General features: G+C 40.9%; 1 long non-coding RNA gene across 1 annotated transcript; it reads left to right on the top strand.

The window, feature by feature from the left end:
* The first annotated feature begins 458 nt into the window (after positions 1 to 458).
* Positions 459 to 1988, top strand: LOC134757044 (uncharacterized). The gene is made up of 2 exons (XR_010130660.1): positions 459 to 824; positions 931 to 1988. It is a non-coding gene; the product is annotated as an uncharacterized lncRNA (long non-coding RNA).
* The last annotated feature ends 10610 nt before the right edge of the window (positions 1989 to 12598 follow it).

The following is a 12598-nucleotide window of genomic DNA, read 5'->3' as shown; positions in this document are numbered from 1 at the left end:
GTGGTAGGAGGAGGTACTGTTTCCAATCTGTCACGGTTCCAGCTCCTCAGGCCTTGCAGTCTCAACAGCACTGACCCCAGTAGCTGCCTCCTGTGGACTCTTGACTTGCCACAGAAGCTGATTTTTTTCCCCAATTAAATATTCAAGGTTTGCTGATGATTTATTGATGTAACAATCATACATTGTGGTGCCTTATAAATACACAGTATCGTAATAGCAAACATAGGTGCCAAGTCAAATGAGACATGTCCCTGAGCTCAAGAAGCTCATGGGTGTGATGGTGGAAAAAAGAGGCTTATCGTGGCAGATGGTAGCATAAAAGGAAGCTCATAGGGGGTGATGGTGGTAGAAAAAGAGGCTCATGGGGTGAGTTTTAATGAGTATCCTGACAACAGAAGCACCAGGAGTCATGAAGATCTAGGATTGCAGGAAGGCCCCTGCACTGCATGACCTCACTTTTCTTTCTTTCTTTTTTTGTAGGTATGGGGTCTTGTTTTGCCGCCCAGGCTGGGGTGCAGTAGCGTGACGATGGCTCACTGCAGCCTGGGACTCCTGGGCTGAAATGATCCTCCCACCTCAGCCTCCCAAGTAGGTGGGACCACAGGAACATACCACCACATCCAGCTAATATTTATTTATTTTTTGGAGTGACGACATCACACCATGTTGCCCAGGCTGGTCTGCAATTCCTGGCCTCAAGTGATCCTCCTGCCTTGGCTTCCCAACATGCCGGAATTACAGGCGTGACCCACTGCATCCAGCATCACCTCGCTTCTCTATGTTAACCTGTGGCAGTCTGATACCTGCTCCCAGGCCACCCCCAGGTCTGTTCTTGGTGAGCCAAACTGCCTGAATGAGTGATCATTTGGGTCATCAGGAACTTGACCATATTGCCTGTCAGTTTTGTTTCAACGGCTCTTCATGTTTCAGTTCTTTTGCAGGCCCCCTCCTTTTCGAAGATCTTTCTTTCCATGCTTTTGCCTGACTTCATGGCTCCTCGCTCCCCGCATCACGCCGTGGTTGTGCCTGCATGCGTGATGATGTACTGACCACATTCTGCAGCAATCACTGTTCGTGAAGCTGCCTCCCCTCCTAGACTGAAAACTCTTCGAAGATGGGACCATATGGTTTCTATCACCAAAACCAACATAATAGCAAAGAGTAGGCATTTGATAAGTGTTTATAAAAGGAAAATACACAAATAATACCTGTCTACCCAAATAAGTGATTGTATTTTTCTGGATGCATATGATCAAAACCCACAGTGTCTGTGCTTTGTAACCCTGTCCCCAAGCCCTGGGCTCAACAATACAGCTAACACAACTTACTGCATTTGAGTGTAAAGGTTAGTGTATAGCCCTAGGAAAGCATTTTCACCCACAGTATGAGTGGTGCATATTCACATCCACTGTGACAGCTCCATGCATGTTATCACTCTGAAGACCTTCCAGTGGGACAAAATGTGGAGGTGGAAGGCAGTGCTATTGATGATCCCGACCCTGTGTAGGTGTAGGCTAATGTAGGTGTTTGTGACTTTGTTTATGATGAGCTAGTTTACAGAGTCAAAAAAAAATTAAATACAGAAAGGCTGAAAGAATAAAGATATAAAGAAAGAAAATATTTTTGTACAGCTGTACAATGTGTTTGCATTTTAAGCTAAGTGTAATTACGAGTCATTTTTGTAATTAAAAAGTTTGACATTACAGTAAGCAAAGGTTAATCATTATTGAAGGAAGAAAAAGTATTTCTTATAAATTTAGTGTAGCATGAGTGTCTAGTGTTTATAAGGGGGTGCACAATAGCATGCCAGGCCTCCACATCCACTCGCCATTCACTCAGAGACTCACCCCAGCAACTTCCAGTCCTGCTAGCTCCATTCGTGGTAAGTGCCCTATAAAAGTGTACCATTTTCCACTTTTTATACCATGTTTTTACTGTACCTTTTCTCTGTTTATTATGTTTAGATACATAAATACGTACCATTATGTTCCAGCTGCCTGCAGTGTTCAGTACCGTCCTCTGCTGGGCAGGTGTGTATCCCAGGAGCAACAGGCTGTACCATGTGGCCCGGGTGTGGAGGAGGCTGTGCCGTCTGGGTTTGTATGAGTGCACTCTATGATGTTCACACAACGGCAAAATCACCTAAGGATGCATTTCTCAGAACGTATTCCCTTCATTAAGTGACACGTGACTGTACATATAATTAGATTATTCTAGAGGTGACTAAAATTACTATTTGGAAATGTTAATTAAGCAACACATGTGACAAATACATACCAAGATTTCTGTCAAATTCAGCCCTCCGTGGCTGAGGTCCGCAATACACAGCCGTCTCTAAGTACCTGGCTTGAGAGTTCCCGTAAGGCAGTAGCCTTGGCTTTGGCCTCTGTGTACCCTAACACCCTGCACAGTTTCTGATACGTTGAAGGCTTCCAGTAAAGGAAACACTAACACTTAATAGTATGTATGAGGAATCCAGAGTTCTTTGTTTATTTACAGTTTTAAACAATGAAGTCCACAAAAACTAAAAGAGTAAGAGGTTGCCTGTTTATTAAAAGCAGCATTCTATTAGGAAAGCATGTATGTACTGCTGCTGGTGCCTTTGCCGACTTTGAGTGTGTGTGTGCGTGTGTGTGTCAAACTGTGGGAGTGAACTGCAGCACACAAATCACCACCCAGAGGGGGCTTCTCCAAGTGCGCAAGCCCAGCAGAGGAAGCCTCAGCTCTGCGGAAGCTCAGGGAGGGTGAGGGCGCGAGCTCCGCAGAGGAAGCCTCAGCCCTTCAGAAGCTCAGGGAGGGTGAGGGAGCAAGCTCAGCAGAGGCACTCTCAGCCCTGCGGAAGCTCACGGAGGGTGAAGGCGCAAGCTCAGCGGCGGAACCCTCAGCCCTGCGGCGGAACCCTCAGCCCTGCGGAGGAACCCTCAGCCCTGCGGAGGAACCCTCAGCCCTGCGGAGGAACCCTCAGCCCTGCGGAGGAACCCTCAGCCCTGCGGAGGAACCCTCAGCCCTGCGGAGGAACCCTCAGCCCTGCGGAGGAACCCTCAGCCCTGCGGAAGCTCATGGAGGGTAAGGGCACAAGCTCAGCAGAGGAAGCCTCAGCCCTGCCAAAGTGGAAGCTCAGGGAAGGTGAAGGCACAAGCTCAGCAGAGGAAGCCTCAGTCCTGCGGAAGCGGAAGCGGAAGCTCAGGGAGGGTGAGGGCGCGAGCTCAGCAGAGGAAGTCTCAGCCCTGTCGAAGTTCAGGGAGGGCCAGGGCGCGAGCTCAGCAGAGGAAGCCTCAGCCCTGCGGAAGCTCGTAGAGGGTGAGGGCACAAGCTCAGCAGAGGAAGCCTCAGCCCTGCGGAAGCTCAGGGAGGGTGAGGGTGGAGGCTGGGAGATATTTCCTCACAGCTCCTCTTGTGCCTTCTCTCTCTTCCATCCCTACTTGACCCTGCCCACTCCTTCAGTCCCTCATTGTAGCCCACTGTCTTTTCAAAGGTACATCATTCTTACATTTGGATTTTAAAATGTGTGACGAAAGCTAGAATGCAACCCAGGAGCTCCAGGAGCTCTGCACTAACAGGAGAGGGCTCCTTCTGGTTTCCATGTTCCACACACCTTTTTCATTAGGCCAAAAGTCACCAAGGATGCAATGGGAGCTGGACTATTCTGTTCCCTTTGACAACATGATTTCACAGAGTGCTTCCTGCGCTGATGCAGAGAACTGTCGCCAGATTCGTGAGCAATAATGGTATGAACAGCCATTAATTAGAGAGGGAGATTGGCTTAAACAAAAGGGGATTAAATTTAGGCCCACTCATTATCTTTTCCACTGTTAGCTCTATTGAACTCCATTGTGGGTGGGATAAGAACAAGAGAAATGGGGATTGTGTGGAGTATGAATCAATTAACACATATATGCCTGCTGTGTGCACACATTGCCCTTTAAGAGATAAAGAAAAATGAGACATGATGGTATAGAACATACACACACAGAGGTAAAGACGAAAAAGACAGACTCAGATTCCACCTTTTTCTTTCTTGATTATGGAACCTTGTTTTTTCTCTATACTTAGCTGTAGCCCCTCTCCTCCTCTCAAACATAGAGTTCTACATAGAAACTTTTTCTTCTGCCCTAAAATCAGTAAGCTCTCTTGGGACAGTTTGCAAAGTATTAGATTTTACCCAATTAGAATTGTTCGCATAGGGCATGGCAGAGTGGTTCTCATTCCTATCAGACCAAGGCCCTCTTTAAGACATAAAACTGTTTGTGTTTTACCTTGAAATGAAATCATTAGATAATGTAATTTACCTGAACACCAACTTTAATAACAACATAAGAAAACTCTCAAGCATTGTTTATATAATAGTGAACATAGCTGCTTTCCAAATTACAAAAAGAAAACAAAAATCAATATAATGCCGCAACAGTGAATATACAAGAGAAATAAAAGGAAGAAAAATAGCATTTAAGGAATAGTAAGTGTATATTTAACTTCTCTGATTCTTTTCTTTGTTTCATACAAGACGGGTAATTTTTAGATTATCTCTTATTGAAATGATGAGTAGTAGATTGTCTTTAAAATACTTTGACATACTATTAACCAGAAAATCAAATGATAATAATTTCTGCACCTTTGCTGGGACACACAGTTTTTTGATCATCAGATGGACTTTTCCCCATGAAAAATGTGCAAATGCACACAACACTTACACACAAACGTTTCTGTATGTTCTGTGACCTAGATCCCCCTGGCATCCCAATGACGAGGACTTCAGCATCACTTTCAAATACAAACTGACTATGCTTACTACACCCTTCCTTCCATTGTCCATCATCCAAACTGACTATGCTCACTACACCCTTCCTTCCATTGTCCATCATCCAAACTGACTATGCTCACTACACCCTTCCTTCCATTGTCCATCATTCAAACTATGCTCACTACACCCCTTCCCTCCATTGTCCATCATTCAAACTGACTATGCTCACTACACCCTTCCTATCATTGTCCATCATTCAAACTGACTATGCTTACTACACCCTTCCTTCCATTGTCTATCATTCAAACTGACTATGCTTACTACACCCCTTCCTTCCATTGTCCATCATTCAAACTATGCTCACTACACCCTTTCCTCCATTGTCCCATCATTCAACTAGACATGTATTCAGATATTTAAGGTTATCTATAAAGGTTTAATTTGTTTTTCCTAATGTCTGTCTACCCCTTCCCTCAATTGTCCCATCATTCAACTCTATACATATTCAGATATTTAAGGTTATCTATAAAGGTTTAATTTGTTTCTCCAAATGTCTCTGTACAGGTACAATATTAAGAAATTGTTATCTAAAGTCCATATTTTTAAAAATCATTATAAATATATAATAATTTTATGAGCACACCAAAGTACAGTAATTCCTTCTCATCATGGTTCTCTTTATGCAAAATTCGAATGGGTACAGATTTCTGTTTGAATACCTTTTTTTCCTAAATGTGGGAGTTATATATATATACACATATACATATTAATCCACTCAAGTTGCCACCATGTCGTATAATGGACTATCTCTCCAGGTTGAAGAGATCTCTGATTATTCATCTCTGTCTTCATTCTCTCTGTTGCCATCTACCCAACTGGTAATATATTATCTTTAATTTTATTTTCTTTTATTACATTTCATTGTGTGTTTAGTCATTTAACTAGCATTTATATAGCATATATGTGGAGCTTATTATATGCAAGGAATTGTTCCAAGCACTTTACTGATACTAATTCATTAACTCCTTCCAATAATTTTATGAGATAATTGCAATTGTTATCTCGGTTTTACAGATGAAGCAACTGAGGGACAAGAGGTTAAATAATGTGCCCAAGATCGTAAAGCTAGTTACCATCAGAGCTGTAATCATAGTTGTAATCAGAGCCCAGTTAGTCTGGCTCCAGAGTTACTCCTTAAAATCGATTATCACTCACTTTTCTGTTGTGTGTGGTGTGTGTGTGTGTGTGTGTGTGTGTGTGTGCGCTCACATGCTGCTTAGGTAGTCCCCACGATATTGACCAGGAAGTGAATTCTGTATTTTAGTTGTTTTACACAGGAAATGTCATGCTGTCCTTTAGAGAGATCCATTACATCTTGGACCTAAACATGAAACTCTCTTTCTGCCAAACAAGATTTAAAATGCCGATCCAATGACCATAGAATAGAATGTGCTCATGGTGGCTGAGGAAATGCAGAACCAGGGAGAGTATTGGAAAGAGTCCTCTAATTAGATAGACGGAAAACTGCAGCATCAAAAAACACGGTATGATCCTTAAGACGTGTGTTTAAAAAAAGCTTCATGAAAATAAACTGGTAAAAAACACTAAACACTTTAAGGAACTACTTTGAATGTGTACAGAAAGAGTAGGCCTTCCAATAAAGTTTGGTTGATTTGCTACAAGTTTGTAAAGATATGAAAAGGTTCCAATACAATGTTACTAGCGTCCTTTCTTGGAAAGAACCTAGAAAGTATGTTCAGGAGCATGGGATCCCCTTGCAATACTGTGTGCTTAGATTCTATGGATCTCAAGTATAAGACCCTGCACGTGCATGAAACTCCAACACTGCACCCCAGCCAGCCTAGGGAATGAGATCCATGTGCTGCCAGAGGAAGAGGTTACAGAGAGTTACTTTCCCAGTAATAGTCCACAAATTTCCCTTCCTGCTCCCTCAACACTCATACAACCTCTGATCATTATCATAAAGTCACCTTGAGAATAAAAGTAAATGCGAATCAAACTTATGGATTTGTAACAGGAAAAAATGTGGCAATAGCCTGATTTTCACTATCCCTCCCAAGAACAAATAATAAAATCCACAAGAAGGGCAACCATATTCGTAATCCACACCCTCCACATAACTAAGAAACCAAGGGCTGTGATCTTCATATTACCTTTAATTCCACTGGAGCTCCCACTGCCCACCCAATGCCACAAGATTCCATGAAAAAAAAATAGAGTGAAGTGATGCACTCAGACAAAGCACAGACAATCTCACCTCAGAAGGAGGTGCAGGGTACAGATACTTCACGGGACTGGAGGCAGGGAAGAGGCTTGTAAATGTGCAGGACCAAAAGCAGTAAGCCCCATGTTTCACCTACGGGAGAGTCAGACATAAGGAAAAGAGGGGCACCCCTGGGAAGGGAGGCCCTGAGGGACAGAATAAAAAAGTGAAACCTGAGTATCCTGCAGAGACAAAAGCAAAACAAAAGCACTAATCCTTCTCCACAATTGTCCAATAAGAAAACAGTGCATTCAGGGGGCAGAACCAATAGAAAAGTTCATACTGAAATCCATGCAAAATGGATACAAAGAGGAAAAACAAACCACACCCAAATGGAACTACCCTAAAACAATTAAGGTAAATCAAACCGTTTTTGCTGTTACCCAATTTAAAAAATACACCCACACAAACAATAAATCTGTAACACAACACTCCAAAGTGAATTAAATATCCTCAAAGAAGCATTTGGAAACACAAAGGCCACCGTGAGCCATAAATACAAAAATAAGAACAGAAAAAGATAAATATTTATATATGTAGTATATTTGTATTTAATTTTGTTGATTAAACTCAGAATAAAAATAGGAGAAAAGGAGATGTTTTGAATAGAAACTAGATTTTGCCTCATTAAAATACACTGTAAATCCTGTAAAACTAAATTAGTGTGGAATTAGTGTATGAAAAGGCCAATGGGATAGAATAGAAAATCAAGAAATAGATCCATCTCCAATGGAAATCTGATATACTCTAATGGTTGTACTCAAATTACTGCAGCAAAGATGGTCTTTTCACTAAATAAAGTTGAGGCAATTGAATAGTAATTTAGAAAAATACATAATTAGATCAGTTCCTTACACCATTCAAAAGAATATCATCCCAAGTGTCAAAGGTCTAAATGTAACAAAATTATACAAGTACCGAAAAAAGTTGAATTTAACCTTTTAAAAAATGCATATAACATAAACTTTACCATTTTAATCATTTTGAAGTGTGCAATTCAGTGTCATTAAGTACATTCACAGTGTTTACAACTGCCACCACTACCTGTTTCCAGAACTTTATCATCATCCCAGACAGAAACTCTGTACCTGTTAACCTGGGTCTAGGGGAGGTCTTCTGACTCTTACTCAAATCCAGATGTGATAAAGCACTGGTAACTGATTATTTAACAATAAAATGTTGTACAGGGCAAAGTTGAAAGACAAATAAACTATAACAAAACATTGGTAACCTAAATTCACGAAATGTTAATCCTCCTTTTAAAAAATATTTTTAAAAATAGAGGGAAATGAACAGCACTTCTATATGAATGAACAAAAGATAGGAAAAGGCAATTTACAACCAGACATATAAAAGAACCTGAAAGTATATGGAAAGATTTTTTCAAGTTCCCTCATAATAAGATAACTGAACATTAAAGCTACACTGCGATACAGGCTCTTACCCATCAGATGAGCAAAAAAATCAAGTTTGACAGTGCATACAACTAGTGAAACTGTAGGGGGGAAAGTCCACTCATGCACTCTTGGTGGGAATGCAAAACGATACAGTCCCTATGAAGGAAAGCATACACACACACACACACAAATACATATATACACACATACATATATACATACATATATACACACATATATGCATATATACACATATACATATATACTTATGTATACATATATACACATGTATATATGTACGTATATATACACATATATATACATACATACATATGTATATATACACATATATATATTATAGATATATGTATTTTATTTTTTTACATGGAGTTTTGCTCTTGTTGCCTGCGCTGGAGTGCAGTGGCGCGATCTCAGCTCCCTTCTGCCTCTCGGATTCAAGCCATTCTGCTGTCTCAGCCTTGTGAGTAACTGGGATTACAGGAGCCCGCCACTGCGCCTGGCTAAATTTTTTTGTATTTTTAGTAGAGACGGGGTTTCACCACGTTGGTCTCGAACTCCTAACCTCAAGTGATTAGCCCGCCTTGGCCCTCCAAAGTGGTGGGATTACAGGCATGAGCCATCGTGCCTGGCTAGAAAGCAATATTGCATTTCCATTTACCTTCATTCTAGCAACGCCACTTCTGGGAAATTTCCTGGAAAAACCTCTTCCAACCACGCTAAAGTACACGTGCATGAGGGCGTAACTTGTAGCATGACTTTTACTGCAATCGTTTGGAATTACTGAAGTGTCCAAGCATAGACGATCGGCTGAATAAACTACAGTATATACACACAATGGAGTATTTCGAAACTATAAAAATGAATGAGGTTAATCTCTGCAAAAGGAAGTAGAGCAGTTTCCAAGAGCTATTATTAAAGGATAAAAGGAGAATGCATGAAAGCATATGCTACCTTCATGTAAGAAAAATATATGTAAGATAAAAACACACAGGTGTATAGTTTTGCAAAAAGAAACATAAGATTAAAAAAACAGGAAACAATCTAGTTGGTTATCTAGGAGGGTAGAGAGAACAGAGTAGAAGTAATGCAGGAGGGGGACACTTCTCTGACTATACCTATAAGCAAAGATACCCCAACAGCAGTAAGCACATCTGGGACCCAGATCGTCAATACTCTTCCCCACTAAAAGGAACCAGGGCTTCTGAGAGAAATAGCCAATTCCAGGGCTGGGACAGGAAAACTGCAAGATGAGCCTGGAATACCTTTCTATGCCATATATTAAGGAAGTATTCAAAGGATTGATGGGGCATTTTGTAAAACTACGGGGAGCAATTTGAAGGGATTTATGCTGGCTAAATTTGGGACAGTTTGAGCACCAAGAGAACTAAAAAACATACTAAATTACCCATTGAACAATTAAGAATCCATGTGCTTTTACGTATAATAAAGAGCATTAAACAAAGACATACCTTAGTAGGAGGAAGGAGGGGGGCTCTTGCTCACACTGGAGCACCAGGTGTTGACCTGCTAAACATGGAGAAAGTAGGAGGAAGGAGGGGGGCTCTTGTTCACACTGGAGCACCAGGTGTTGACCTGCTAAACATGGAGAAAGTAGGAGGAAGGAGGGGGGCTCTTGCTCACACTGGAGCACCAGGTGTTGACCTGCTAAACATGGAGAAAAGATGGGAGTGAGAGAATCGTGGTTTTTCACTCATCACAGTAAGCCTTAGTTCAGGTAAGAAGCATCAGTGGATGCCAAATTTCAGGGGAAATCTTGATGAAGCATGGGATATTTTTATAGTTTTCAGAACTTAGGATGTTTCCCACAGATTATTGATTGCAAGAGAAAACACGTAATTTTATCATGGAGAAACTGGACACCAAGTTGACATCTTAACAACATCAGCAGCACTGATGAGGGACATTGTGCGTCCCCAGCTGCGAGGCCCTGAAAACAACCCAGCTTCATGTCGGTACTACCGCGGCGTCACGTTGGTACTATCGCATTCAGGAACACAGCCTGTTTCTGGTCACGGGAAAACTGCAGACAAATCCAAAATGAGGAATCATCTTCTAAAAAGGGAGGGTTATATTGTTCACAAGGTTAATATAACAGTAAGAAGAAATGCTGTGAAAAAGTTTCAGAATAAAGGACACTAAAGAGGCATGACAGCTAACTGCAATCCTCATCTTAACTGGAGCCCGTTCTGAAGGGAAACAAATCCTAGTAAAGATATTATTGGGTCATTTGATGAATTAGATCTCAGACAGCAGGTTATATACGAGTATATGAGAATGTGTATATATTATATGTTGTAAACATGCAAATATGTAAAAATAAATGCATATACAAATAAGTGTAGAGGTATATAAGTATACATATAAATATGTGTGTGAGAAAAAATAATTAAAGAATTGGTATAATATTAACACATGTAGTGAATCTGGGTAAAGTGTATAAGTGTTCTTTGTATTTTCATTGCAAATTTTCTGTAAGTATTGTTCTCAAATAAAAAAGTTTTAAAAAATAAATATGTAGAAATGTATTATTATATGGTCTCCATTATTTATAATTTACAACCTGTTTCATTTTATTTTACCAAATGTAAATTTAAAAAAAAAATCCCACACACTCCCTATGCTAATTTTTCCTTGAATTTTTGTCATTCTGATCTTATCTTTCCACTCCATTCTACTTGTCCCCAAAAAGACTTAGTTCCTCAGTTATGATAGTTACATCCTAAAGATTTTTAGGAACCTATAGTTACGTTGCTACAAATGGATTACCATATATTCTGGTTATTTGGTTATTGTTTCTCAGCTTTGAATTTGTCACGGCCAGATGCTGAAATTAGGACTTGACAAGCTTCCCTCCTTGTCAACGGCATCCAGGTTGGTTCTGCCAGGGTCAGGAGCACCGGAGGGAGCCTGGGAGGCAGGTGGTGGGAGAAGGGACCAGTTCCTACTGGCGTTGTCATCTATCCAGGCTGCTCAGCAGTGCCCTTCACCCTGGCAGCAGCGGTCAGTAGCCATAACATCAGTTCCCATGCCTGGCTTCTTTTTGTGCTCCCGGAGACACCCTCCCCATGAGCCTCTCAAAGGCCTGAGCACCAGCTGGGCAGTGCCCCTTCTTGGGGGACTGAGCCCCAGCTCTGGGGACCCCTCCTCCAGCTTCTGGATTCTAGTAACCCCAACTTCTTTCCTTTGTTCCTCAGCCCTAGACAGCTGGTGGCTGCCCCTGCAATTTCACTCTCTGCAATACCTCAGTTCCCCCTTTTTATTCTATTTAGTCAATTTCCCACATTTAAATATCTGTGTACTAAAATAATTAGTGTTGTTTCTATTTTCTTGCTGGACCCTGAATACTGGTTTACCATATACAGTAGATTCTTTATGCTTTTAGGAGACCAAAACAAGTTTTTGAAAGGTACTAACAATGACCTCTATGGATACATTTATATTTTCCTCAAATTGTCTATTTTTGTCTCAGCCCCCTAAAATGAAAAAAACCTTTATTTTCATATCTGTCTTCATAGCTTTAAAGTGTCCAGAAATTGATATAAATATCCAGCATAATCCTCCCTAACAGTTCATTTTTGAAGACTTGGAAAATCGTCTTTTTGGTAGCAACTCTGATAGGCACCTTGGACTGATACTAACAAGGCAACCTAGGACCCACCTGAGCCCTGAGCCCACCATCCTGAGTGATCCATGAACTTCAGAGCAGACCTCCAGTGATGGCTTCAAGGAACATGTCCAATCAGTTAATAGGGAAAAAGATTTATCTGTTGGTCAGACATCATTACATTAGTAAGTCATCAAATGTGAAGTGTACATTCATTCATTCAACAGATTTTTATGTAAGTCCCTGTGTGTCCACTGTTCCAAAGAGAATGAGGCAAAACGTCCGCCCTCATGGGCCTTACGTTCTAGTAGGAAACATTTGCAAGATAAATAAGTGTAGTTTACAACATGTCAGGGAATAAACAGTGAGAAGGAAAATAAAGCAGGAAGAAGGGATGAGACGGGGCAGCATTTTAGATCGGTAGTTTTTAAACAAACAGATCATTGTTTTCTATAAATATTTATTCCAAAATACTACATAACAGATATCTTTCTTCTGTTTCCTGGTCTTCTCCTTTCTCTTCAACATAG

The sequence above is a fragment of the Gorilla gorilla genome, chromosome 14 (genome assembly GCF_029281585.2).
Source record: "Gorilla gorilla gorilla isolate KB3781 chromosome 14, NHGRI_mGorGor1-v2.1_pri, whole genome shotgun sequence".
Taxonomy (NCBI): Eukaryota; Metazoa; Chordata; class Mammalia; order Primates; family Hominidae; genus Gorilla; species Gorilla gorilla.
The sequence above is the reverse complement of the archived record's forward strand: the minus strand, read 5'-3'. Positions and strand labels throughout refer to the sequence as shown.